The sequence below is a fragment of the Dermacentor silvarum genome, chromosome 8 (genome assembly GCF_013339745.2).
Source record: "Dermacentor silvarum isolate Dsil-2018 chromosome 8, BIME_Dsil_1.4, whole genome shotgun sequence".
NCBI classification, from domain to species: Eukaryota; Metazoa; Arthropoda; class Arachnida; order Ixodida; family Ixodidae; genus Dermacentor; species Dermacentor silvarum.
The window spans coordinates 76,414,062-76,437,738 of record NC_051161.1 but is presented as its reverse complement, the minus strand read 5'-3'; the positions used below and the strand labels follow the sequence as shown (position 1 = coordinate 76,437,738).

The 23,677-nt window shown below is 44.8% G+C and overlaps 1 non-coding gene across 1 annotated transcript; it reads left to right on the top strand.

The window, feature by feature from the left end:
- The first annotated feature begins 4,349 nt into the window (after nucleotides 1-4,349).
- Nucleotides 4,350-4,424, top strand: Trnas-aga (transfer RNA serine (anticodon AGA)). The gene has a single exon. It is a non-coding gene; the product is annotated as a tRNA-Ser (tRNA).
- Nucleotides 4,425-23,677: the final 19,253 nt, after the last annotated feature.

The following is a 23,677-nucleotide window of genomic DNA, read 5'->3' as shown; positions in this document are numbered from 1 at the left end:
TTGGGAGTGGCCCGAAAATGGTTTGACCAATCGTGGAGGCTGATTACAGAAATTGGAATCAAAACAGTTTGGTATCATTTTACGTTATAGCGCCCCGAGTAAGGAACTCGAAGGTTTGACATTCAGACCTTGCTAGGCTACAGAGATGACCTAAACAAAAGGTAGAGAGAGATCACTGTCAGATATTTGGTTATAGCCAAGTTACAAAACTTTTTGATCTCCCCTCATACATGGTACAACAACAGCCACTCCAAATTTGTTATGTGTGCCATGATTTGTTCAAAAACAGATTCCACAAAGTGAACGGCCTAGGGGCAGAAACAGTAGTGTGTTAAAATTTAGAAGCGTTGGAATAAATGTAATCAAAGGACATGAAGTCAAGCCCAATTCTAGAGTAGACGTCGCTACTGCATCAACTAAACCTGGAGTACCCTACGTGGCTGAACCGGAGGGTTTAAATGCTCTTGTTAGTGGATTCAACTCACCAGAAGTGTGAGCCATTAGGCTTTAACGTGCCAAAGCAACAAATAGGTTCTGAGAAATGCTGTATTGTGGGGCCGTGGAATATAATTTTCACATTCGGAATTCGTTTTTACAAATTTTATCAGATTGTGGCGCTTTTTAGTATCATCATCAGCCTATTTTTATGTCCACTGCAAGACAAAGGCCTCTCCCTTGAGATCTCCATTTACCCCTGTCTTACGCTAGCTGATTCCAACCTACGCTTTCAAATTTCTTAACTTCATCACGCCACCTAGTTTTCTGCCATTCCGTTCTCTTGGTACTCATTCTGTAACTCTAATTGTCCACCGGTTATTCATCCTACGCACAACATGGCCTGCCCAGCTCCATTTTTTTTCGTTTAATGTCAACTAGGATATCGGTTATCCCCGTTTGCGCTCTGATCCACACCGCTCTCTTCCTGTCTCTTAACGTTAGGCCTAACATTTTCGTTCCATCGCTCTTTGTGCGGTTCTTAACTTGTTCTCAAGCGTCTTTCTTAACCTCCAAGTTACTGCCCCATATGTCGGCACTGGTGGAATGCAATAATTGCAAATTTTTCTTTTCAACGACAGTGGTACGTAAGCTCCCAATCAGGACTTGGCCATGCCTGCCGTATGCACTCCAACCCAATTTTATTCTTTTGTAAATTTCTTTCTCATGATCAGGGTCCCCTGTGAGTAATTGACCTAGATAAACGTACTCAATTGCAGACTCTAGAGACTGACTGGCGATCCTGAAATCTTGTTCCCTGTCCAGGCTATTGAACATTATCTTTGTCATCTGCATAATAATATTCAAACCAACTCTTACACTTTCTCGGTTAAGGTCCTCAATCCTTTGTTGTAATTCGTCCCCATTGTAGCTGAACAGGAAAATGTCATCTGCAAGCCGAAGGGGGCTGAAATAATCGCGGTTGATCCTCACTACTAAGCCTTCCGAGTCTAAGAGCTTGACTACTTCTTCTTAGCGTGGAGCGAATAGCATTGGAGATATTAGTTTTCTTGCCTGACCCCTTTCTTGATAGGTAACTTTCTACTTTTCTTGTGTCAAACCAATGTAGCTGTGGAGTTTTTGTAGATATTTCCTAACATATTCACGTATGCTTCCTTTACTCCTTGATTACGCAATTCCTGTATCACTGCTGGCATCTCTACTGAATCAAATGCCGTTTATAATCTATGACACCCACATACAGAGGTTTATTGTACTCTTCAGATTTCTCGATTGCCTGATTGATAGTATACTATAGTATAAAGAGTGCGCAACTTCTTTCTGGTATTTTCGTAACAAAAGGCGTGTACGAGATCCTAAGCGTGAGAAAAAAGGCGCAATCGCATTAAATTTATTCATGGTGTTTTACCATCTCACACGTAAGCACCATGTCGAACCATCCTTGCTGGTCATGATCATTTCGGGAGGCATTGTGAACAAAGAAGCCTTATTGGTTTCAAAACGTCAGTTAACTTTTGACTTCGGGAGTGACCAGAAACCTTTGTATATTTTTCTAATGTGGTACATTGCTTTGGCACTAGATTGTGTTGAAGCCTTGATTACGTCTCAATTTTTTTTTATCGACAGAGGCACTGCTTTCGAAATTTGGCAAATGGTCACATTGTATTTCAGCTTATGCTGAGTGCCTATAGGCTCATGCTGGTGAGCTGGTCAGAGAAGGTTTATTTCCTTCATACTAAATGCTACCATTGAGACATCCTAAGTGAAGCGGATTCCCAGATTGCTCCCCGGTTCAGAAAATAATTTCACACAGCCTCATTACTTGTAACCCCAGAAGAAGCTACACCTAAAACAATCCTATTGCTAGGAAAAAAAATTCTTGGCATGGACGCCTGCGAGTAGAAACAAAAATTAAGGAACTGTTTAAATATATCCTAGACCCACTCTTGACGCTATTGTTATTCATATTGGCATGTTCTTTTGTATACATGCACAAGAAAGCGTTTCGCAGCTCGAAAATTCAGGTTTCATGTTATCCTGGCTTCGTTATTCAGCCCCTCGGATATATGATAGCAGGAGCCGAATGTTGACATAAAATCCAGGACCCGTATTCACAGAAAACTCTTACACTAGAATTGTTCCTAAGAAAACTTTCAGCCAACGATGATGCTGGACATATCGTTACACTGCGCGGCGGAGCCATTGAAGAGGAGATTGAAGAACTGCGTGCAGGGTAGCAAACGCCTGACTGCCTGCGATCTCGTCTCTGCCCGCCCCCTCGTTGATCTGGTAAATAAACCAATCTCATCCGTAACAACTTTAGTGGAAGTGCGGGGTAATTTCTCTGAACAACCTTCTTCTACGCACCCTCCGACGAAGCCGGCGCTTGCTCGGACTACCGCCTGAAGACACGGACATGAGCGTCCCGCAAGCAGCTAGCGGCAGCCATGACACAAGCATGCAAGATGACAGTGAGCGCCCAAGGCAAGTCATCTGCAGGCTCCATCAGAAGCAAACGCGTACCTCTTCCGGTAAAGCTGATGAGGACGTTGACGACTGGCTAAAATATAATCAATAACTAAGCGGTCACAATGAGTGGTACTCAACGGCGTAACTTGCTAACGTCGTTTTCTTTCTCACCAGAACCGTATTTCTCTGGTTCGACAATAACGAGAGCACAATGACCACGTGGCAAAGGTTCGTTGAGGATATCAAGAGCGGCTCCGGGGACTCACTTTTAAAAAGAAGTCTGAGCATGCACTTTCGCGAAGAGCACAGTTTCCCGGGGAAACATGCACCCCACACATTGAAGAAGTATTAAAACTGTGCTGAATTGTCAGCACTGGCACGTCTGAGGAACATAAGGTTGGACATCTCCTGAAGGGCATCGCTGAAGATGTCTACAATTTTCTTATATCAAAGGAAGAACTGCGCGCCCTTACTGATTTAAGACGTCACTGCCGTGCTTTTGAGGTGCTGAAGACCCGCCGAGTATTGCCAAAGTTTGGTCCACATGAGAACGTGACCACGGTCGCAAGCGTGGACCTCTCCATCTCCCACGGCACCACCTCGTTGCACAGGGTGGGGCAAGCACAGGGTGGGGCAAGCGAAAGCGGCAGTCTATTGGCAAAGAGTGCGCGGTTACGAGCGAGGTTTGCAAAATTGTATCAAAGTAAATTAAGCTTGAATTGGCAATGGCACAATTATTTTCAATTAGCTATGGGCTGCGGCGTTAGCTGTGCCTCTGTCCAACAAGAAAATAAATCAATATGATCTGCGCGAGTCTTTAGAACCGGTGCAATTATGAAGGATACAATGGTAAAAAATAAGTTTTCCGAACAAAGACAAAGCTTTACCCTTCTTTTTATTATTCTATACAGCGCTGACAAAGGCTTGGTAAGCATTGAAAATTTATTTCAAATAAATGAAAGATAGAGCACTTACTGCCAAGTATCGCAGATAAATTGTTTCTTGAGTTGTGTCGTTTTACGAAATATTACGTTAGCAAGGGCAAATGTTTCAACAATAGGAGTTCGGCATTCCAGGAATTTGCCCTACTTGAATATTTACCCTTTCTCCAAGTAACGGTATTATTGAAGCTATTTTATTTTTATACCTTATATTTCAAAGCATTAGAAGGACGAAAATGGCCTAAAAAAGCTCACGTATTCTAATATTATTTTTAAAAAAGAACTATGTGAATTCTGAAACAGCCACTGCTACACGTAATAGTTCAGCGGAAATCCGCTAGGTGGAGATAAGTAGTTAAAGGGAAATTGAGACATCCACCTACTTATCTCCACCTAGCGGATTTCCGCTGAACTATTACGTGATACACTTGCCTTTGTTTCGAGTTGTCGACAAATTCGACTTCGGTCTGCCATCTGCTAGCCGCCTGGTTAGCTCAGATGGTAGAGCGACTGCCCCAGAAAGGCGGTGGTCCCGGGTTCGAGTCCCGGACCAGGACGAATTTTTCTTCAACTGCGAGGCTTTCTTTCGAGGAACCCGGTTGGGTTTCCATTGTAGCAAATTGCTACACTTGGGTGGATGTCTCAATTTCCCTTTAACTTTAGCCACTGCTACAGTACCCGATAAGGGTAAAATAAGTTTGGCTTGATTGCCAAGAAGCAACACCAACATTGAAATACAAGCGAAAGTGTACAGCATTCATAGCGAAAGTGGGGATGGGGAGCTGCGCAATTGTGTATTCGGAAGAGTACGACCAACGAAAACCACTTTCGTAGATTACCCTTCTGCCGCCTGGAAGCAATATGCAGTCCTCTTGCGCCCATTCGATATTTCCGTGCCTGGCGAGGTCCTCGTTGTTGCCTGTAGAAATCCGCGTATATTTATCGCCTCCAGCTTTTAGCAAATATGACGCGTAGGATTACAGTGATAACGACCGCATACAAAATGAGAGGCTGAGGTACTAGAGGTCAATCGGCGATCAGAATCGGCCTTTTATTGTGAAGAAAATTGAAGGAGTTCACAAATAATTGACGACTTCTCAAGGCAAATGATGACAAGAACATTGACTTATATATACCTCAGATATTTGGTAATAACCGAAGGAGACACATTTAGACAGGAAAATCACAAGCGCAGACCTCGAAATGAGGTTTTATCTCCCAGAGCGCCTAACATTTACAAAATAGGAAAACCGCAATGTGAAGAAAATGAACTATCAACGACGGAAGCAAGATTAAAGGATACAAGTGAGTATACTAATGAAAAAGATAAAGGACAGGTGAACACAGCTGCAAACCAGGGTCAAACAACAAAGTCCACAGTCGCGTCAATATCGCCGTCCATGCATGCTGCTCCCCACATACTTGAGCTCTTTCTCCGCTAGGGCCATACATGACTTACTGACGCATACACGCTTTTCCCGCGCCATATGTTCTGCTTCAGTTATAATTAGGGTAGGATTGGTCCTGTTTTTTTGTGAATTATTGAGGTTTGTTCGAATCCAGGGGCGCAGCCGCATGTGCTGCTAACCTCTGCCGAAAACTCTTCAAAACATCATCTCGCAAGTGCTTAATACATGTTTTATTTATCATGCTTAGTTGTCGCTGTTTAATCTTGCTTCTGTCGTCGGTAGTTTTAGTTTTTCACATAGCTGTTTCACTGCAGCGTATAAATTTGGCACGTTGGATAATGAAACCTAATTTGGAAGTTGGCGTACGCCCTTATCTTGTCTACGTCCCTATTTGAGATTTGGCGCTGTACTCTCAATATAATAGATCACTATATATCCAAAGCCGCCACCAGGCTTTTCTGTGTGTGTTGTCATAGCGACAATGAAACCGACTTGTGAATTTTGTGGTGGTATATTAAATCTATTGCAATGTTTTATTTCCTTTCTGCCATTAGCCTTACGCGACTGGGCAGAAATGTTTGGCCCACAGCCGTTTCGCCGGTATGTCATGAAACGTCACGAAAACCTGTATGCACTGATTATACAGGACTAGGTCGAACAAAAGAGAAAAAAAATCTCAATCGCTGTTTAAACTGGTTACAAAATTTTGCGGATCACGAATTGGCACTCTAAAATTTGGTCTGTAATCGTATTTCGAAATAGAGCTGAATGGTACATGTAATCAGTGCATAAGCACTGTTGTTTCACAATCACAATAGGGTGAAAAAAATGGATGCTAGCGCTGCTTTGAGCAAGCGTATAAGCAATTTCAACGCCAATGAGCAGTATTGTGGTGCTGCACATCGCCAGCGTATTAATTAAGAACAGAAGAAAATGACAAGGTTAGACAGAAGAATGTGGGAATAAATGGGCTCTACCTACAATATTCTAGGGAAATCTTTACATTGGCGCAGTCGACAGGATGGTCTTGCCAGAGCATTCCGATACCCCTTCGAGGTTGTTCATCTTGATTTCGCTGAAATCAAAAAGAATGGTGAGGGAGTTGGAAGACGCAAGCATTCCTTGTCGCCGTAGACGAGTGCACGTGTTTTGTCGCCGCCAAATTGAGAAACGAGGATGCAAACTGCGGGATATCATTGCTGGAACGTGAACTCTTCAAGAAGGTCAGAGTCGTGGTCGCAGACGATGGCCCCGTCTTTAAAAGCGAGAAACTGCGACTTTGGGCAGAGAAAAGAAATATCACCCTTCATTTTGCAGCACCTTACCATCGGGAAGCGAATTAACTTCCAGAGCGAATGATAAGGGATTCGGAGATGTACACACGATTCTACCCCGAAGTTAAAGGCGGCTGGAAATGCGCCCTAGGAGGAGTCGGTCGCGCCTCACAACAGATGGTATACAGCCAGCCTGGGAGGCAGCCCACATTTTGCGGAATTCGGCACGAGCTCATGGCTGCCAGCGGATCACGAACTGGGCTTAGTGAAACTAAATAATCTGAAGGAACATCCCAAGACTTCTCAGTAGCGACTAAGATATAGAGTGACAATGAAAAAAAAAATTTTGACCGCAGACACAGCACAAAGATACCGGATATTGAACCAGATTCGTGGTTTCTGGTCCGAAAGGGACTTGATTCGAAAACGCCCTTTACGGGACCTTACTATGTCGTCAAGACAGCCAGACAGCAAGGACTGCTGAAGACCATATACTACCAAGGACCCAGTGAAAAATTTGAAAAGGCTTCAATTGGGAATGTGCAACCGTATTATCTTCGTAGGGGCCAAGACAGCCGATTGGGAGTGTGTGGAGATCCACATCGCCAGCGTAGTAATGAAGAAGTGAAGAAGACGACGAGGTTAGACGGAAGAGTGTAACCAGTATTGTTATCATTTGGGGCCTCAGCACTAGGCTATAGTCACAGAGACGTGTGTTGCGCAGTATTTAATTTTTTAACTGAAACAAAACGATTATCCTGCTAATTATTGTATTTGTATCCTACACATCAAATGCATTCATATCACCTAAATTGATTTCTCCAAATTGTTTTGTTAATATTACCTCCCCCTGGTTGTAACAGCTCTTCACTTTCAAATTTTCAGTTAGTCTGACTGCTCGCTCACATGGTAATCTAGTTATTGCAACATCTGCCTTTTTTTTGTCTTTTACTTGGCGTTTCTTGTTTCCTTGTTTCAAATATGAATTTTCTTTAGCATTCCTACTGCCGCCCGGTTCTTGGCCTATCCCCCTTAGTGGGTGCGAGCCATGACAGAGGTATATCATCATAATCATCATCATCAATGTAGGAATAAATGGGTTCTACCTACAGTACTCTAGTGAAATCTTTACAAGTCGATGTTGCAAGAAAGGAGTTCTCATGAGAGTAGAAGTTTGCTCACACGTTCACGCAGCCTGCACACAGAATCAGGTTGAAAGCAACTGAATATCTGTTTTTGTAAGCGAGCAAATGACAAAAATGACGAGGCCGCTAATTAGAAAGTCTAAAAAGTGCACAAAAATGCTAAATGTTCAAGAAAATTATTAACATTTGCATAGTGCCAATATTCTTGAAGCCAAATAAATTAACGCATAACGTAAGTCTGATTGATAATAATAATAATAATAATAATAATAATAATAATAATAATAATAATAATAATAATAATAATAATAATAATAATAATGTTTATTTTTCAATATAACTACTTTTTTTGAGAAACCCATGGTAACGGTCCTTCCGGTCCGAGTGATCTTAGAGTTATTGATATTGTGAAGCTTTATGCTCAGGTGTCACGTAAATAATGCTCGGAAAATTGTACCGCGAAAACTTTAGGACCATGAAAGTTAGCAAAACGTGTTTTCTTGGAGCTTCGCTAGTTATAAGGATTGGGAAACACACTGCTGCATCCCACCAAATGGCCCACGCAGACACCTACGATTGTTCTAACCTGTGTGATACTCTAATAGAGTTTAAAGCGAGACATACAATTGTAACTCGTTGCACGTATGTCAGGTATCGACAATGTTGAGACTTGACTCGCCTCCTAGTTAGATCGCGGGCAGAGCATGTGGCAGCTCCTCTAGGCCCGTCGCCTTTCGATATTGCGGCTATATCGACGCTCAAAGCTTAGTAATGACACGCTAAGAAGTTTCCCAATCGTAAAATCTTGTTTGGCCGCTCAGGGAAACGAGAAACCTTACGACTCGTCACCAACAGCACATTCGCTGTGCACCCTCCAGCGTGATGCCACATACCAGCGTGGCACCGGAGTCCTGGAATGAGGACACCACCCACTCGTCCTCAAGATCAACTCGATGATCTAAATAAATGTTTCTCTCTCTTTCTGGCAGCAAAATGGCGGCGCCATCAATGAAACGGTCTATAGCTAAAGTTTCACTTTTGTCCGAATATGGCAACTGTAAAGAAACACAAGTTGTGCAACGCTGTAAAGAAAGAAAGAAAGAAAGAAAGAAAGAAAGAAAGAGAAAGATGGTGCGCAGTGACCAGGCTGTGTTAGAGCAGGTTACAAGCAGCCTGCAGAGAAAGAGACAACGCAGCGAAAATAAGGCAAGCTTAGACTCCACGTTTGCGGCGGCTTTAAGCACTCAAAAAGTGCATGGCCTAGTCAGTAGCACATTCTTTGCGGTACGTGTACCGTAAGAAAGAAAGGTAGCTGGCTGAAGGAGTCTGTTTACTGTAAGCGCAGGTGCCCGCCTGCTTGAACTTCATGCGTAGGCCTTCCAGCAATATAAGTATGCATTTCCTAAAGCTTATGGCTGCAAACATTACAAATACACCATCAATCAATCAATAACTCAATCAATCACTCAATCAATCAATCTATTGATCAATCAGAGTATAGGTAAGCAGGAAGAAAGAAAAGTGCCGATTTGAAGACTTGAAATGCGGCGCCTGTATAAATCATATACTTTTGACGGCCACTGTTTTTCAGGCGTGGCAATCAGTGTACGTGGCGGTCATTAGCCCAAGGGGCCACCAGTCTACGGCTGCACTTTTTAAATGCAACTGAGCTGTGCGACCACCTTATTGCACTGCGAGCGATTTTGTCTGCGCGCGCGCATCACTTCAGGGTCCTATGCGCTTGGGCTGTCGGCGTCTCCTCTCGTCGCCGTCACGTAACGACTGTCGGTGTCTCCTGTCGTAGTCATGGTAAGCAAACGGCACGCGCTCGGCACGATCGCGTGCCGAGCGTCCCGCGTGCCGAGCGCTCCCGCGTTCGTCGTCGTCGTCTTGTGCGTTGCCGCTCATCATTGTAGCGTAGAATTTCACTTCTCTTCTGTCGTCGTAATCGGGAGGCCGTGTTTACGGGGTTATGAGCGATTGCTTAAGGCAGTATGAGCCCATTAGCGGAGCATCACTGCATGCTTCGCACCTCCCCAGGTTTCACGTTAGTGGAGCTGCATTTCGCTCAATGGGTCATTTGACACGTACGCATAATTTTGCCGAGAACTCCAACAACAGCGCCGCGCAGCGCGAGTTTTTTACACCGTCAGCTGTTACGGGCTCCTTCTAATACCGGTTTCGCTTGGCGATCGCCGCCGCCGCCGTTATTGGTGTCCGATGCCCGTAGCAGCTATCGCCGGGAAGGAGAAAAACATGCCCTATTCCCGCCGGGATCGAACCCAAGCCCGCTCCGCTAGCCACTGCGATATAAATTTTCTATCAATGCGGAGTAAGGTTAGTATTTTTTCGGCCGTATAAGCTTAGACACATTCGCTTACTAACTGAATTAACAAGCATGGTGTCACCGCGCACAAGCAAACACGAACAGCTCACACTCGATCACCGCAGACACTCGCTGTCAAAATGCTGGCGTGAGCAAGCGCGCCAGCAGCAGCGAGCGAAGTAACCTTCGTGTGGTCTATCGCTTCAGCGGCAACTGAGCGGCGAAAGCACACCGCGTACAAAGGTAGAAGCCGTCTGCAGATCGTTTTTAAGATACGGCGCGCGCAACCATCCGCAGTGGCGCAAGGTACAAGTACGCAGTTGCTGGCAGAGTAGAAGCCGCACCCCCCTCCCTCCCACGCTGCCGTCCCTGTTTTCTCTATTCGCGCGCGAGAGTAAGTCACGAGTGCCCCCTGCTCCCGGTCACAAAATATGCAGTTGGTGCAAGGCACAACTCCCCCCCCCCCCCCCCCCCCCCAGCGCCTTTCGCGCGAGACAAGACGTCACGTTTGCTCACTCCGTGCGTTTTCTTTCCGTGAAAACGCGCGTACCTCGCGTGCTTTCACCCGCACGTACAGACACGGCACGCGGTGCCGATTTTATCGCCCTTGGACTTTATACGGAACCTCACGGCATCGGCGGGGACGGTGACAGCTAGGGCGATACCAAGAGCAGAAATCCGCTTGGAGTGTCCATGTATACGTTCTATCGCAATAATAATAAAAAACTAGTTCGCGGAAATTCTTTTCGAAAAATCTCCACGACAACAATAGTCTTACTGTAGAAACAAAAAGTACCGACCTCGCGGCACAAAGTTCATGCGGGAGGCGGTTTCCTCTGTGCAAGGTTCTGGTGAATCGAAGCGAGACAAAAACAGAAGGAAATGCCACGCGTCTACTTCGACGCGAGTTCTCGAGAAAACAGCCGAGTCCTCAGACGCGCGCGTGCACCCAGCCGTGCGTGAAGGTGAAGATGCTGCTCTTCTTTCCTCTCTGCGGAGGGATGCACCCACTCACAACCGTCACATCAAAAGGATGTGCCGCCACGTCGAGCACTAAGTCAGCAGCATCAAGTGTTATCCCGAATTCATCCTGCTTGAAGTCGAAACTGTTACATTCCACCGTCTCCCTCAGGTTACATCTTCTGGAACTTTTTAATGCGTTTGTTGCGGTGTATCTATTCGACATCTTTTTTATTTGAGACACTGGGTTGTGGCTTGTTCATTCCAGTTTAAGTTAAATCAACGCGTGACTTCTTCGTCTGAAGTGGACGGACTCCAATTTTCAGCAACGAGTACATTGGGCACATGATAGCACGAAAGAAAGTTTCTTTTTTTTTTAAATTGAACGGCCCCGAAAAATGACGGGCTTAAATACAATTTATTATATTAGGTAAACAAGCATTTGCTCGAACTTGCTCATTAACTAGTTGTTCGGTGTTGCTTATATTTAAAGTTACATCCACGTGTTCATATATATATCCACCACGAAGACGCAGTTTTCGCTACCAGCTACAGGCAGTTTCCTAACTGATATAGTTAGAACAGAATATCGTCTTTAGAATATTCTAACAGAGCAGTATTAGCAACAGCAGTGGGCAATGTTGAGTACAGTCCCAGACTGGACCGACTGGACGAACCACCCATGGCACCACTTTTCCTACTGAGACGTAATACCGATGAGTGCCTTCCATAATAACTGAATATGTCTGGCTCTGGTGCCCCTCCGCTTCTGATGATGCTTTACGGGCTATGTTTATTCTGCTCCGCAGAGACACTTATTGGAAATCGATGCGAGAGGATCCTTCCTGAACCCCGGAGGCGTCGCCAATTTGAAGAACTAACACTGCGGCCATCTAGACTCTCCGCACTATTACTGCGTCCGGTAGTGTATTGCATACCTCATCCGCAGTTGAGGCACGTACTATTTACCTTGATCTGCCCACGTCACTTTTCTTTTTCTCGCTTCCCTATTTTTCCAGAAAATATTATAGGTGCTGAAAACTAAAACAAGCGTAATAAAGGGTGCAGACACAATATATAAAGGAGCGATCAATATCTTTCTGCCTGCACGTTCGTGCGCAAGTACTATAGGTTGCCAAGGTGACCTTTCTTTAGGCGACGTTGTGTCCACTGAAGGTTCACGTGAAATACGCGAAATAAGAGTAGACGCCAGAATGTGCTCACGAAGCGGCATATTTAAATCCTCAGCTGGCGGATTTCATCGCACCCATGGTGTTTTCTATCACTTATCAGTAATCCCTAGCGAATTGGCATGCAATATGCGAAATAACTGGTGGGCAGAATACCACAAGTGTGGGAAGGTATAACCACGCGCTAGCTACAGGTGTCAAATGATTAGCACTAAACTGGCCAGGCACAAAAAAAAGGTCGCAGGAAAGCGTTCGTTTGAGTTTACTGTGCCTTCGCAAGTCAAGAAGACAGTACATTAACGTCAAGTCAAGAAGACAATAAGTAAACTTCTAGGGTCTCAAAGCTCTCACTGACAATAACAAAAGCCAGCGAGAATCTACATCTACAGTCACTAAAAAGAAAAAGAAAGAAATATCTTGCCATGCATTTCCAGCCAGAATCGGACACGGGTTGCTACTTCGATACTAATCAAACCAATTTAGGGAAGAGCCTCCTTAAGCTCGGCTCCAACTCAAATTTTCCCATGCAAATACATATAAAATCAATAAATGCTTTGATGAAGCAACAGGTGGATTGATTTGAATATCAACTGCTGCATTTCACAAAAAGGTAATAAATTCTAGAGCTGTAGGAAGCACCATTTTTATATAAAACCTCAAGTGTTTTACAAAAATTGTCAAATATTAGCAAGCTTAAAAAATAGAAGCTCGAAGTGTATAGAAATCTGTATCTCTGCACCACTGATATCGCGTTTCTGTAAACTCTACCAGTTAGAGTGTCTCAAGCGCACTAATTTGATATATTTGAAATATTGGCAATGTTTACAAGCGGCTTGCAAAAGCACTTCTCACAAATTATTGGTATAGTTTAGAGCGGTGTACATTGCAGCAAGTTTGCCCGTTTAAAACCTAACATTAGGTGCAATATCGTTTTTTTTCATAGCTGAGTTGCAGAGTTGCAAACCTATATGCCAGTTCTTTTTAAATTTCGCAAAATTCAAGAATTTTTTAAAAGTAATTGATGATCTATCTAGAAAGCCTACTTCCTACAATTACCCAATTTTAACTTTTTGTTTTAACAAACATTAGCCAAATACGGTACAGTTGTTTATGAGAGAAATTTTTTCCCTTGTATTTGGATAGGAGCTCCCAAGCTAAGGCTTCCTTTTAAGCTAGAACGGAGAACCACACTTATTTGAGGCAAACATTATTTTGCAGCATGGTATTCGCCAGCGGAAACCAAACAGTGAGAATCATGTAAGTTCGGAAGAACGTGGGAGACCGACATCCGAAGTTTTTTACCTGAAGTTAAAGAAACATCACTTGCAATCCAATGCGCTTCAGTGCACTTTCAATCCTGTTGACAAAGGCAGCATTGAAACTTCTTTGTCCCAGGTTTACAGGCGGAGCTAATTTTGTTGATCCCGAAATGTTTTTTTCCAATAGCTCGGTAAGTGACTCTGATTTGCGCTCGGTTAAGTTTACCTTAAGAAATAGCCATCACTGTGAACAATTGTTTTAATCAACGCTCTGGTCTTGTGTCTAATTTTGCTTCGTGATGTAATACAGATTTATAAATATGTGACAACCGTATGAATAAAGCATACAGTGATACGTGGAAAGCGCGGAAGAAATTATTAGTATATAAATGCTTTCCACGGCTTCATTCTTTGTTGGTCTCATGGAGTTTTCAATCAAGTTCAAGCCCTCTGTTGACAAATTCTTCTCACTTTTCGAATATGTAGTACTTCAAAGAAGAACACGCAACTGAAGCAATAAACGTTCTAATTGCTCCAATTGATACCTCGATAAAGCAATTGGAGTAGAAAACATAGAGAGGAAGGAAGGAAAAGCTCTGTACTCGAAGGCAGAGTTTTTCGCTGGCCTGCATATAATTGCTGACATGCTGCACTGCTTAGGGAGATGTAAGAGACTAGGAATATTTCAAAGACGAGCGGAACAAAGCAAAAATTGAATGTGTGAGCGAACTTGATAATTATATTTAGAGGCGAAACGATGGCGAAAGATGCAGAGTTTTCAAAACGTAGCCAACGAAAAGAAATTAAATGCACCAATAAAGAAAAACAAAAATTAAGATTCTTAAGTACACAGACAAGCGTTACTCGTTCCTCAGCTCCACTTTCCTCAATTGCCAGCGGACTACAAACAGAGCCGCGACCAGTGCTGTAGGCGACCAGCCGCTTGCTCACCAGAGAAGCCATTAGGACAGAAGTACGAATGGCCCTAGCTGACGCCAATTTCCCGCGTTTTTCATTGCTCCAGCACTCACTATGTCAAGATGCTCTGTTTGTCTGCGTACATGTTCACGTCGGACATTGCTGCACCTATTACCACTCTTCCCTGCCTTTCCCCCGTGACCTCAGGAAAGGAAATTAGTGGCCTGTTCTCTCGCGCTTCGCTCGTCCACCCGCCATGGCTTTGTTTTGCTAGTATGCTAGTCTCCTTTTTCTCGCCTGATTCTTTGTTTCACTGCCACACATCTCCACCGTATGTGTCTTGCAAGTTAACGCTTGTCAAAGGAATGAAATGTTTGCCTCGCTGTCTAAGGACGTTTTTTTTTCTGCCTATTTCTTGTGTTTGCTAAGAGGAGAAGTAAGAGCTCAGGAGTTTCTGTGTGTAAAGAGGCCGGTACCGAACTGACTGCCTTAAGCAGCGTGAAATACAAAACACGCCAGGAAATGTATTGAAGTCCTTAGCAGACTTCTTCACGTGTCCGTATACTCTTTTAAATATTAGCCTCAATAAACTTTTCCTCCAGTTGGAAATTTATTCAGAAAGTGGCTGCCTTCGGTTGTTGTAAAAACAACAGCGCATGAGGAATAGGCGTTCACTTTTTATGCATATATAAGTCGCAGCAAATGTCTAGGGACCAATGGTTCAGTGAAAAAAAATATATTTTTTTTCGCAGCAGGACCATGCCTGCTGAAATCAAGTGGCACTACCTACGTGTGCCCGTTCAACCAATGCAGTGTTTTGAAGTAATTCCACGTTGCGGAGCTGTGCTGGAAAATTTTTTTTGCTGGTTACGTATTCTCGAAAACTTTGCTCGCGCATGTACATTACATGCTCTGTAGCAGAAAACACAAATGACGAACGATTTTGTTCGTTCAATGTATAGTATACAGGCTGTTTCAGCGAACACTTTCAAAAATTCTTAAAGGTAGCCTGGGGCAGATACCACAATTCTAGTTCACGAGCTGGTCTACCGAAGAGGAGGACATTACTTGCATAAGAAATTGAAATGCGTAATCGAATAATAACAAAAATTCACTACTTATGTCTTTAACTAAGTACCTGATGGCTCATATTGCAATTTACAAATTGTAGCCGTGGAGTTCCCAAGGCGGATCCACTTAGAACGAATTCTCGGGATGACACCAGTTTCAAGATAAAAATTCCAGAACTTTGCGAAGAAATGGATTGGCGTTCCAGTTAGTTTCTTAACAAAACGTTGTTTTATGCATTGAAGCACACAATTAACTGTAACGCCATGCATTTCTCCGCAAAGTTCGGGAATTAGTATCTCGAAACTGGTGTCATCCTGAGAATTAATTTTAAGTGGATTCGCCTTGAGAAATCCACGGCTACAGTTTGTAAATTGCAATATGGGGTTTGAGGTAAATAATTTAAAACCTAATTAGTGATTTTTTGTTAATTAGTCGATTGTGCATTTCAATATTTTTGTGGAAATAATGTCCGCCTCTTCGAGTAGAGCAGCTCATTAACTATAATTGGACTATCTACCACAGGCAACCCTAAATAAATTTTGAAAGTGTTCGCTGAAACAGCCTGCAGCCTGTATATGATATGGCTGCAAATAAGAACTGGGGCATCACCCTGCCAAATGTAATCAGGTCACGGAACTGTCATAGGCTGACGCCAAGGGACAGGACTACTAACGATGGAATTCCTCTTCGCCAAGGAAGAAGAGCTGCTCTGGCAGAACGCATAGAAGCTCAGAATGCAGCCGCTCTAGGATGGCAACGAGAGCGAAGGTACGACGGACTATAGCAACCACCTTACAGTGGTTGCGCCATAGGCGTAATGCAATGGCATAATAGAACGAGAAGCCGCGCAAAGCGGCCTCGCGAAATATGACCAGAAGGAAGGAAACGACGAATTCGAAGGCCGAAAACTCCGGCATGCACCCCACTCCAGGAGACGCGACCAATGACGCATTACGCTAGTATACGTGCACATTCGTCTTCTAAAGGAGGCAGTTGGGGCACACTGATGACTGAACCATTCCGCACCACTACAGGCCGTCAAAAGTAAGACACATTCCCTCCCCACAATTCCTCCCGCAAGGTGCCTCATGAAGTCAGGAGATGGACAGACCGAAAAGGTGCCATCAGCGCTCCGCATACATGACACACGACTAGCGTGAGCACGACGTGCCACAGAAACTAGCGTAATAAAGCAGCTGTTGTGTCAATAATGGAATTGTTAAGCACGTCCAGTACTCCTGGACAGGTCGGCTGCACACGGAGAAGAGCCACAGTAACTGGGATACAATGCCGATAGCGTAACTGAGAGGGACCATTGTTGAGATGCGCTTTAAACATGGGCAGACGAAGATGAGTGGCCAGGAGGTAATACACGAGAACTCATGCGCGTTCATAGCGTTAAACTCTACACGCACAAGAAGCGCAATGTCAGCAGCCGGCGGCTGACAGATGCACAAGGTGAAGGAAAGCTTCCCTAGGAAGACGACTGTTTTGGTGCTGCATGACAGACCAATACCGTGATACGTGAGCCCCCCCCCCCCCAAAAAAAAAAAAAAAAAAAAGAACATCTCAGTTACTGCAGCCATATCACGATGCATAATGGTATCGCAGCCCGTGGCAGATATAACAGGCACAGTCAGAATTTCCTGGGCAAGCCTGGTTATTTTGAATTGTTTGCCCTATTTTTTCGAGAGCCATCAACTCCACGGAGTAAGAAATGCCCTAATGATTTTAAACGAAACCTAAAAACTAGCGTGCGCCTAACTTGCGCTACCACTAAGTTTCATAATACCTGCACGCGTAGGCTTATTATTCATACCTTGCAATACCAGCAGTAAGCCCCGCTATAGAGTAAGCCCAAATCTCCACGCTTGTGATTAAACTTTAGAAAGGCTCGGTTTTTAACATTCCCCTCAATGTTGCCTAGAACGAAAGTACAGCGAAACACCATCAGAATTGGGGGACGCTTAAGGTTCGCCTTTAGCAGTGGAATGCGATATCATTCAAAGATCCCTGGCTGCTTGTCAGGCTTTTTTCTCGTATATTCAAATTACAATCTGACGCTATCACATCTGTAGGTTGTGGTTAAGTCGTACTTCACGATTTTTCTGAAGGATTTTGCTTTCAGAAATTCAATTTTTGTTCACTAACGCCTTGCCCCACGCGAAGGGCCCGCCCGGTCGGAGTGGTTCGGGATGATGTGGTTCGGCATGATTATTTCCGCCAGACGCCGATGCTTACGCCGACGCCGACCCGACGCCGGATTTTCTGCGACACGGTGCCCTTAATGCAATCGCGTTAAAATACAAAGTGATGTGTCTTGTTGGATAGCAAAAAAGTGATCTGAGCGTCGCACCCGGCGAGCCAGCGATCAATGGAAACAGCACAGAAAGCTCCGGTTACATCGACTTCCAACATTGCTCTGAATCAGCGACATTTCTTCTTTTTTTATGACGCTAGCACCTAGCGACATTAGGTTTCTCAAGAAGCACACCGGAAGTCGGCCTCAGGCAACCGGATGTTGAGGTGTCTCCGAAACCGTGAGATTAATAAAAGCCCATCTAAAATGAGGCAATGGTTCAAGTGAAGAGTTGTATAGGATAAAAGAGATATAGTTTAGTTAAAGAAAGGGTCAATTAACCGTCAGGTCTTTCTCATCATTATGATGATCAACTATCATCATCAGCAATGGCTCGAGCGTCGTCGTCTTCTTCCGCAGCTGGCTCGTTGGCGCCCCTCGGCGCAACCACGCGAACGTGCTCCTGCCACTGCTCGCGCGGTCGTCGTCGTCTTCGTTTTCCCCAGCTGGCTTCATTGCCGCTCATCATTCCAGCGTAGCATTTCCCTTCTCTTCTGTCGTCGTAATGGGGAGGCCGCGTTTACGGGGGTATGAGCCATTGCTTAAGGGGGTATGAGCAGTTCATTGTTCGTGTCCTAACGTGCTCTCCGCCGAGCGGGTTTATAACAGCATTCACTCAACATAATTGCCGGCCGGCTTTGAATACTCGGCTAGATATGGCAATAGGACGTTTGCGTCTTGAAATGTAACAATTGACTGGATAATCACGGACATGATTAGAACAGACACTGTTACCAGTGCGGGGGGCAGGTAATAAACCCGCTTGCACTTTGCTCTATGGCAGTGGCACTTGATCGCCACACACAGCAGGTCTCTTTTGATGTAGACGCCCTTTGATAGTGCGATGTGGACACAGTGGCAGCCATAATGCTGCTTCTAGTTCCTCAAGCGCATTGTGGACATTCCAGTAATGTGTCGCGGGGTGCAATATACAGCATGCTTTCTGCATGGCCATCTCTGCAACTTAATGTGGCGTTTGGAGTGGGGAAATCTCCCCATGCTTGAGAGACTAGAGTGATGGGGCATGGTCCCTGTCCGAAATGTCTCCTTTAAAAATCCAACCAGCACGTGCTGCAGCAAAATGTTGTTGCTAAAATCTTTGGAGGGCCGTGCTTACTGGTTTTCGTGGCCTTCGCGCGACTTTTAATTGCGGCGGGGGCTTTTGTCTGTTGCGCAACTGGCGCGAAGAAGTTGCCCCGGGACACCATGTATGTGTTCTGTTTCCTATTATGGAGCGGCTCTACGCTTAGCTATCGTTTCTGTCACAGGAATTGTTCTTCCTTGGCGAAGAGGAGTTTCTTCAGGAGTGGTCATGCTGTTTCCTATCGGTGGCTGATAGTCGCGTACCGCTTATATTGGGGCATGCCTTGCTTTTGTAGCCGGGAAACCAAACACATTTATTGAATGTATATTAGTATGCATGTATTCGGTATTTCTGTGTGTGCGTGATTTCATATGCATAAAAATTGTTAATGAGTGCATCTCACGTCATCGCTAAACAATTACGCAAATTGCCTCCCCCACATCAATTGTAAATAACATTCACGTACTTGTATACATTCCACATTATGTATGCAATGCCGTGTTATGTATACAATGTTCGTGTATGTATAACTGTGTTTCTGCAGGGCTAAGTAGTTAGCGAGTTAGTGAGACTCGCGGTATTTCTCGTTCGATATCGTCTTGCTTCGCCACCCGCCAGCCTGGATGTCACTATTGCGGTGCCACGATGTAAAACTTGGCGTTGTTTTTTCCAGATGAACAGTGGTAATCAGAACATATACGCCGTGAAAAAATGTAGTACTCTTTATCTAAAGGTATATACCTCCGCTTACAGGATATCTCATTTTTTTCGCAAATGTAGACTAATTCTTCACACCTCTCGGTATGTCGGATATAGGACAAACAGGGCAGAGTCAAAACACACACGCACACACACACACATGGTTGTTAAAGAAGCAAGAGCTCGACAGAGAAGGATTGCCCGTATAGAGGTGAAAAATGGCGTATCAGTCCGGGTGATGAATTCACGGCACTTCGCATTTGTCACTAGAGCTGCGAACCTGTTCGCAGAAGGTGGAATCAAAGTGCATTGGAAGAGAAGGAGCAAAGTTTTGTTGTGTTCATACACTTTGGTAAACCTAATCGTTAGTATTCGTTAGCCACATGAAGAGATGCACGCCAAGTATACCATACACAAACTGTCAACGGAAGTTTCATACGAAGATAAATAATAGAGAAAGAGGAGAAGGAAGGGAGAGAGAGATGGTTTCTGTGAGAAAGCTCATTTATCGCGTTGGCCGAGTGGCATACTAGTCTTTCTTTGAGGGTTTTTTCTGCGTGAACCTCGAAAAAAGAAATGACAGACCCTTGGATGTGTGTGCCTGCTTTCTGCGTATAAGTATAAAGTCAATAAAGAAACAAACGGAGAGTGGGTAGTGAGGAACACGCCGAATAATAATTGATTTGATTAAGCACCGCTCATGTTTGGGCTTGTTAGTGCTCCACTGACTTAATGGAGCGCACAAATTGAAACAATAGACAAGGGATGGACAAGCGCTAACTTTCAATTCGCTTCTTTGTTCCATATGCACATATAAATATGGAAACATGAAGGACAGTAAACAAAACAATTAGTACATATGAAGATAAAAAGAGCAAGACAGACCACAGAAAACTAAATTTTCATTGGTAGCGAGATCACAATCAAGCTGCAAAAACAAAAGCTATACTCTTAACCAAGATGACGAACACAAGATGCAGAAGAAGCCATAATAAAAATAAAAGAAAGAGCCGCAACACGCATGTTTGTTAAGGTAAGGCTTCTGCATTTTGATTGTGACAGCTGCCAAAAAAGTTTTGTTTCCCTTTGTCCGTATTTTCAATTCTTTTTCTGTTAATTTCCACTTTTCGCCTCGTTTAACTTTCCTTTGCGTTTTCATATTTATACGCGCCCAGGTGACCAAGAAATCAAGTTGAAAGTTTGCGCTTGTCTGTGTTGGTCGTTTCCTGCCCTTTCTTCAATTTGTGCGCTACACCAAGTCAATAAACTTTTGACGTTGGCCTACACTTGTACAGCAGGTGTCCGCTGTGGTTGCTCAATGCCTATAATAACATAGTTCTGGTCACAAGGTCTCGCGTTCGGCTCATTGCTGCAGCTTCGGCCTTCCGGTGGGAGTGTAATGCTAAAGAAACTATGCTTGGCTCTGCTATCGCAAACACCAGAGACCAGCAGAGCTGGGGAAAGCCTAGTAGTGGCAAACCACACACTTAGTCTAACTTTTGCTGGGATTCCCCCATCTCCGCTGGTCTCTGGTTTTTGCGAAAGCAAAGCCATGCATAACTTTTTTTTTTTAGATTAAGTGCAGATTGAGAATGCTAAGATCAGCAATTTCTCGCTTCAGTCTTTCGGGTGGGGGGGGAGGTGTTTATTATACAAACACCTCCCCCCCCCCCCCCCCCGAAAGACTGAAGCGAGAAATTGCTTCAGTCTTTCGGAAGCGACGAGTGTTCAGTTCTCTGGTTGAAGCGCCACCAGAAGCATCCGATGCAGTCACGGACACTGGGCACGTTCGGTGCGAACGCGGGGAAACGCGGTCGGCGTCACCATGGGCTGATGCGGAGCATCGCGGTCGTTATAACGGCGTTAATTACGTTGTTATTACGGTGTTATTAACTTTGTTAACTTGGTGTTATTACGTGTTAACTTGCGTTGGTCACCACCACATCGCGTGAACGCCGTTATAACGACTGCGATGCTGCCGAAGCTCAGGATCCACTGCTCGACGTTCACGAACCAACGCGGCTTCACGTTCTCGAAGGTCGGGTCCCGCCGCTCGCTTCGTACGTTTACGTTGAACTTCACGGTCCCGAACCTCAGGTTCTGCTGCTCGACGTTCATGAACCAACGCGGCTTCCCGTTCTCGAAGCTCGTGTTCCGCCGCTCGCTTCGTACGTTTACGTTGAACTTCACGGTCCCGAACCTCAGGTTCTGCTGCTCGACGTTCACGAACCAACGCGGCTTCCCGTTCTCGAAGCTCAGGATCCGCTGCTCGACGTTGACGTTTTGAAGCCGCTTCGCGTTCTCGCAGTGTGGAATCCGCTGCTCGACGCTGACGTTTCGAAGCGGCTTCGCGTTGGCAAACTGAATCTGGATCCGCTGCGCGTCGCCGACATTTACGTTCTGCGCCGCGAGCTGTTCTCTGCGCAGCCTTGTCTTCAGAGGTGCTCGCGGTTGTGTTAATGAACTGGCTGCTGCTGTTTGAAGATGTGCCAGACAGTTCGTTGACAGATTCGTTGGCGTCCATTCAGCGCATCGGACGGCGCAGCGTGACTAAACCGAAGCAGCAACTGAGGCAGCGGCGCATGCACCAGGTTTATATAAGCAGCTGGCGCGGAGAGGAGGAGGAGAGAGAGAGGCGCGCATGCGCGTGCTATCGCACAAGTGGCGGATGAAGACACGGAGGGAGAAGCGCGTTATCGAACAGATGGCGTGGAGAGGGGGAGAAGAGAGAGAGGCGTGCTTGCGCGCGCTATCACACAGGTGGCGGATGAAGACACGGAGGGAGAAGCGCGTTATCGCACAGCTGGCGTGGAGAGAATGAGGAGAGGTGCGGACGGACGCCGACGCCGACGCCAACGACGCCGCGGGACAGGCCGCCGCTATAAGATGCTCCGCATCTAAAGGATTCTACGCCCATGACCAACATATATAAATAAAGGACGAGTGCTAGTAGCCCTCCACTGATTTCTGGAAGAGAGTAATGTAGTAGGAAATTATTTATTACAGTTTGTACTATTCCTTTACGTGCCGAAAGTCATGTGTATTTATGTGACCTGACTTCGTGTTTTATGTATTTCCTGTATCTACTAGAGCCGACTTTACGTTAGAATGTGCTTTTTGTGACCTGGTTCGCGAGTTGTCTCTTCTACATTTAAGTGTGATGACTTAAGGTTGCAGTTTGTCGTTTGTGATTTCGGCTGTAAACTGTTTTAGTATATTGATGACATCTGCCCCTCTGAATTTTGCGTTGTTGGTACCTTCCTTTTGTTCAGTGCCGCTTTGTTATTTCATAGATAGTGCACACTATTCCTACGAGAAACATAGTAGCCACGTAGCCGCCTAAATGTGCCAACATCTTCTAAGTTTTATGTACAACCAAAAAAAAAAAAAGCTAGAAGCCGGCGCCGAATTCACAAAGGTTTTCATTCAAATTGTATATTTGCATTTGGCCCGCCGCCTTAGCTAATATTAGGTACAGTACCAGGGTTGGCCGAAATTTTCTCTTAGATCAATTCTAGCGGAAGACGCTTGTCTGAAGATGGACCCAGGTGCTCGGACTCCGCCATGAGAAAATTGAATGCCATGAAGTGACAAAGCCCAAAGGTTAGAAAACAGGAAGGATTCAAAGCTGTCGCCACGTGATGAATGCAATTTGCACCTACACACGCGCGTGTGCTTTTCTCGAACCGTATTTTCTTGTATTGGACTTCTCTGGGACAGGTACGGAAATATCCCACGTGACGTTACCTTCTGTCTTTCCGTCGGTTAGCTTAGTCCTAAAATTTGTGCACACGCTTGTTTTGGTTCTTTAACATTTAGTGTATTTCGTTTTCTGCTTGAAGACCATGCTGTTTCCTATATTCCAGTGCTGCAGCTTCATTGAAAGTAGAAGGAGCTAACGTGTTAACTTTGGAAAACTCGTTAAACATGAGTTCACAGAGTACTGGAATTCACTCCCTTGTTTTGAACCCTGCATCTCGCACAATATTATCGATATTGTCTTAATTCTAGTGCTTTCGAAATAATTTCTTGTCCCCCCATTGTACGTATCCTAAATAAATATTACAAGAAAGTTTCTTTTACTGAATAAAAATAAGGCGTTCTTTGCACTGTTTCA